The sequence below is a fragment of the Lemur catta genome, chromosome X (genome assembly GCF_020740605.2).
Source record: "Lemur catta isolate mLemCat1 chromosome X, mLemCat1.pri, whole genome shotgun sequence".
Lineage (NCBI taxonomy): Eukaryota > Metazoa > Chordata > Mammalia > Primates > Lemuridae > Lemur > Lemur catta.
Genome location: NC_059155.1, coordinates 27,304,687 through 27,311,075, shown reverse-complemented (window position 1 = coordinate 27,311,075; position 6,389 = coordinate 27,304,687).

Below are 6,389 nucleotides of genomic sequence, written 5' to 3'. Positions count from 1 at the left end.
GAAAGGTGTTTTCTTTGATAAACTACAAATGTGCCTCTATAAGTATCACTAAAATAACATCTCAACACAGAACTAACATAATTTTTCATCAAATTTTTAAGCAGAGGACTTTAAAGCAATGGGATGTCAAAAATTATTTTTAGTGGAAAAAATGCTTGAAATATGAACCTTCATCCAGAGCAGGCAGATATTGGTAGAAATTTCCTGGTGGAAGTCAGGTGGTAAAAGGACATCAAGAAATTAAGGATTGTGTGGAAAGTCAATAAGGGATAGAAAGAAAGGTGGAAAGGCACTAAAAATAAACTTTTCCTAGTATACAACTTTTGCTCAGGGTTGGGCCAAATCAGAGTGATTTTTTCTGGAAAATATGGCCTAGCATGGGGATAAAGAATGGAGCTAGGTACAAAGGGAAAGTTGTAGAAAAAATTATATATTTATATTTATTTCATTACATCAGAGGTAAGGAGAAAAAGAAAAGATAAGTTGGCCAGGTGCAGTGGCTCACGCCTGTAATCCTAGCACTCTGGGAGGCCGAGGCGGGTGAATTGTTTGAGCTCAGGAGTTCGAGACCAGCCTGAGCAAGAGTGAGACCCCCGTCTCTACTAAAAGTAGAAAGAAATTATATGGACAGCTAAAAATATATATAGAAAAAATTAGCTGGGCATGGTGGTGCATGCCTGTTGAGCCCAGGAGTTTGAGGTTGCTGTGAGCAAGGCTGATGTCCCAGCACTCTAGCCTGGACAACAGAGTGAGACTCTGTCTCAAAATAAAATGAAATAAAATAAAAAGCTAAGTGTGGTAGTACTTAAATTAAGAAATCAATTTTTTTACTCTGATTTACTTTTACACTACCCTTTAGTTTACTTTATAAACAGTGCAACCGTGAAATGATAGGTGTAAATCTTGCTCTGGAGCACAGAAGCACATGTTGCTATAGCAGCTGCAGGGTCTGGTGCAAAAGTAAACTCTCTATGGTGGCTGCATTGGTGTCTGGAGTACAGGTGCCCACTGAGAGACCTTGGTTCCAGGGCCCAGGGCATGAACTAGCTTGCTATGGAAATGACTTTGGTGTCTGAGACATGGGAAGGTGCAGTGTAGTCACAGAGATGGGGGCTCTGGAATGTTGGCACTTTCATATCAGCCATGGCTCAGGGTGAGATGTTTCTGGGGTCCAGGATTAGGAGAGGTTATGGCTCCCATATCAGAGCAGCATCATGGTTGCTGCTTCTTAAGGGGGGAACGTGTGAGGCTGAACTTCCTTCTCTGGGGTTCCTCATTGAGAATGGCTGTTAGTTACCTCGGTGGCAACAGATTCCATTGTCCTCGTCAGGGCAGGCTGCTGGAAACCATGATGGTTCCAACCACATAGTTGATATCAATAGACTCCACCTTTCTTCTTTGTACCTAGCCATCTTCTGGCCTCCAGGTATGCTGATCCCACCATCAATAATTTCTGTATGGATATTCTCCACATTTTTGCTGCACTGTGTGGCTGCAAATTCTTAAATGGGCCACTGAATACTCCCAGGGTTATTTTGGTTTGTGGATAGCTATCTATATTTGTTTTCTTCTGTGGGAGGGTGAAGGCTAGTATTTCCTTCTTTCCCATCTTGGTGATGCCAATCTCCAAAAAAGCTCAGAGACTTTAAATCATTTTCTAAAAATAATTTTCAACTGCTTTGCTATAAAGTGAGTATGCAAAGCTCCTCATGCTGTCAGGATAGCAGTATATATATAAACACTTAGTACATGTTCTCCAAACTTTTTAATCTATTTTTTGATTATTTCAAGTATTCTAGGGCCATTTCATTTTTCATATAAATTCAATAAATAAGCTTGTTAATTTCTTCCAAAAACATCGTTAGGTTTCTCATTGGTGCTACATTGAATTAATTACTCATTTTGGAGGAAATTGCAATCTTAACAGTACTGAAACCTCCATTCCATGCATATAGTTTACACCTGCATTTTTTAAAATATCCCTATGCAATGTTTTTCAGTTTTCAATTTAGTTTAGGTTTCATTCATACATCTTTTCTTCTACATATATATGTGTGCGTGTGTGTGTGTGTGTGTGTGTATTATTTCTATTTTAAATGCTATTTCTATTTGTACTTCTACATTACTAGTATATGGAAATACAACTGGAGTTTTAGATCAATCATATATGCTTTGGCATTGCTTAATTTAATTATTTCTAATAATTCATTCTCTGTATATTCCTTACCATTTCTATGTACATAATGATGTCATCTATGAATAAAGTAAATATTATTTCCAGTTTTTATTATTGGTATTCTTTTGCCTTATTTCATTGGCTAAACCAATGACTGCAATATTTAATGAAAGTGATCAGAGCAGACATCCTTTCTTTATTCCTGATGTTAGGTCTATATTTCTGGCTCAGTCATCAAAACCTAGATGTGCTTCATAAGTACCTGAACCTCTCTGGGTGACAGCTGTTTTGTCTATTAATAGGGATAATGATACTTGAATTACCTGAAGTCACAAGCCTGGAAAAGTTGACAATTATGAATTATTTAGGTGTCAAGTAGGAAAATCACAACACAAGGTAAAGGCAGATTGTCACATGAGCTACATATTTTTTAAAATGTTTTCTATTTATTATACAATATTTCAATGCTATGATACTGAGGAAGTGAGTAGTTTTCAAGAAAAAAATATGTGTAAGTATGTGAGTTTAGAAAAAATGCAAAATCTATTTTCTACATAACTGTTTTATTGACCTGAATTCTATGAACAATTACAAATGAGTCAGAAATATAAAGATTGAGCAGAAATCAACTGTATTTATATAGATGTGTATTTTATATTACAAATTTATGCTTCAGAAATAACCTATCATGCAAAAAAATACTACCTATAGTGTAAAAAGTCACCACCATTAATAATTGTGTTAAATGACAAAACCCAATTCAAATATTTGATTTGATTAAAATAGTTTTAGTAATAGACATGTTTCTTATAAAAGAAAAATAGCAAAAAAAAGTTATCTTTCTTCACGTTAAATTTTTGTTTGTTTTTTTATTTCAGGGTATTATGGGGGTACAAACATTTTCGTTACATGTAATGCCTTTGCCTCTTGTTTATTACAAAGTCCTACCCACATAATTTTTTTTTAGCAATAGCTGGACTAGTTTGGAGTAAAAACAGGTGACATGAATAATACTGGTTGCTACTACATTCTCTATAGAGTAACCAAAGTCCTTCCAGATTCTCTGTAAAGAATAGGATGATAGGGAAAATGCTCCCCAGGGACGAGTTTCATAAAATAATGTACTAACATAGTTATGTACCCAACTCAAAATATACCCTGAAGTGGTGAAACTGAACATTAAGTTATTTAAATAGCTTTTTTAAACAATGGTGTAATCTGGGTAAAATGTAACCATGCATTTGTTTCTAGTAGAGAGCTGATTGATGAAGACAGAAATACATATGCCTAGAGAGCTAAAGCAGCTGAGTGCTACTAATTTCATGATACTAATCACTGTATAATCTGAAAAGATATTTGTGTAACTATAGTCTCCATGGATATTTATATGTGTCCTAGATTAAAAATTAACATTGGCTTATATCTGCAGAAGTGAAAAGCAATGAACAAATATATTAATTATCCTTTGCAGTAAAGATGGTCATTGTTTTGAGAATATTTTCTTGAATTTCCTCTTAACAACAGAAACTTTCTTTGCTTGTTTTCCAAAGGTCCTGCTTTATGTCTTAGACTTAGGTTCATTTCATGTTTTTAGGTAGTGTTATCTATCAAGGCAAAGAAATTCTACACAAGCTAAATGGTAAATATCCTTTATGTTAGCATATAAACAGATCTTTTATTTGCTATATACTCTTACCTACTGTAGAAAATTGGTGGTTTTACATATAGATAAAAAATAAAATAAAATAAAATAAAATAAAAAGAAGTACCAAAGTGAAATTTCAGAGATATCAACTGTCAACTTAGTACTAAAGGAAATCAGACATTTCATACTTAATAACCTAATACTGTATTTTTTTAAATATATATATATGTATGCATCTGTGTGTGTATGTGTGTGTGTGCCTCTCTCTCTGTGTTCAAGTCAGAAGATAAAGTGGCTGCATTCTAAGCCAAACTGGAATTATGGGGGTGATGAGTCAACATTGAGATTCTTGAGATGTTTCAAACATCAGCAGAGATTTTGAAAGAGACTGAGCCAGGGCTTTCTTTCTCCCAGCTGGTGCATGATCACCTATCTCAGCTTTCAAAATGGTTTGAGCATTACTTCCCAACCACAGAAGACCCCCAAACTGGGAAGGTATGGATCTGTGACCCATTTGTGAATAAGTCAGCTGAATCAACTTTGTCTGTGCTAGAAGAGGATCAAATGCTTGAGATCACAAATGACGGTGGCCTTAAAAGTATGTTTGAGACAAATTCAAATCTCCAATATGTTCTGTATTTAAAGTCAAGGAGGAATATCCTGAGATTGCCACAAAAGCACTGAAAAGCCTTCTTCTGTTCGCAACATCCTGTCTTTGTGAAGCAAGGTTTTCTGCAGTGACAGCAACTAAAATGAGATTATAGAGTAGACTGGACATAAGCAATACACTTTGGCTGTCACTGTCTCCCATTACCCCCAGATGGGACCATCTAGTTGCAGGAAAACAAGCTCGGGGCTCCCACTGATTCTGCATTATGGTGAGTTGTATAATTATTTTATTATATATTACAATGTAATAAAAATGGAAATAGAGTACACAATAAATGTAATGCGCTTGAATCATCCCCAAACCATCCCCCCACCCTAGTCTGTGGAAAAATTGTCTTCCATGAAACCGGTCACTGGTGCCATAAAGGTTGGGGACCAATGCTCGAGGTTTAAGTCCATAATCCTTTGGAATATAAATGAGTGAAAATGACATTGGAAGGAAGATGCTTGTCAGTTAGCAGTGGTTGTGAAGAATTTATTATTCTTACACACATCCAAAATGTAAGAAGAAAATCTGAACATGGTTATAAGTTAGTTTGAATAATTGTCTTAATGTTTTTTGAAACAATGCTTTTTTATTTCCATGTGCTAGTTATTTTGTCCTAAAGTAAAAATATATATCTTATTCTCACAATTACAATTTATTTTAATGAAGAGATGCTATTTGCAAATACAAATTTGAAGTATAGGGTGTACAACATCATTTATTCCTTAATGAGTTTGCAAACTTAAGTATTTTAGTAGAATTGACATTGTCCACATAGGCATTCTTTTTGAGGATGTTTCTATAAATAGGACACAAACAAATGAAAATAATCAACTGCCAACATTAATGGAATTGCTAGTTGACTAATATTAGAGCAGGTAAAAGTAAAATTAACATATATACTATAGTTACTGTGTGGAAAATTGACTTTTTTCAAAAAAAAGTTTCTTGAACATGGCAATAAAAATTATTTTCATATTAAAAAGTCCTTGACATTGTCACCCTATAGTTCTACTTCCACAAAATAGAACTTAGATTAAAATTAATTTCAAAATTTCTGCCTGATATTTTCTTTAGCACAGATACTTTTATTTAAAATATCTTTAAAAGATAAGTCTTATGGATTTGGACAATGTACCCATTCTCATGTTCACAGATTACCTATGGCTACCTACTGTTGAAAAAAAGACAGTATAATTTAGAACTATTATCTACATATGTCAATGGATGAGTTAAGTGTTACATGCCCCGGTGACAGGCTGGAGTCAAACAGGGATCTAGGTTTCCCTCCAACAGTTTTAAGGAATCCATTATATTTTTCACTTTCCAAATTCTCTACCCTGGTACAAAAATCATGTTTGGTTACCAGAGAGGTGCTTGTTTAATCAGAAAACAAACAAACAATAATTTAGTTTTATCATAAAGAAAGAGAAAATATTTAAAGGAAGCATAAGTCTTGTTAAATTACAAATAATTGTGCTAGTGCTTTTTGTGTCTCCTGACCATGTGATCATATTGGGCAATGGAAATTAGACTCAGAATGACATTTCAACCACAGTTCAGCATCATTATATGTCTACCTTTATCTGCACTTGCAAAGTGAAAGCCAAAAGCTTCCTTATAGTTAGTTAGGTAACTGCATGGGTGAATGAACTTGGACTTGAAGGTTTGGGCTGTGATGAAAATGATATTAGAGATGATTATTTTTCAGCCACCTGAATGAAAAGTTAGTCAGATGTTGATGCAGTCAGCAGAATTTTTCCCTGTTCTTTTAGCCTTCAGCATCCATACTTTCTCATATGCATCACATATTTCTCATTTGTAAAAATAACTAACAGTTGGGAATTTACTATGCCAAACATGGTTGCTAGTGTTTTATATAGATAATCTGCCTTAATCTTCACAACCCAATG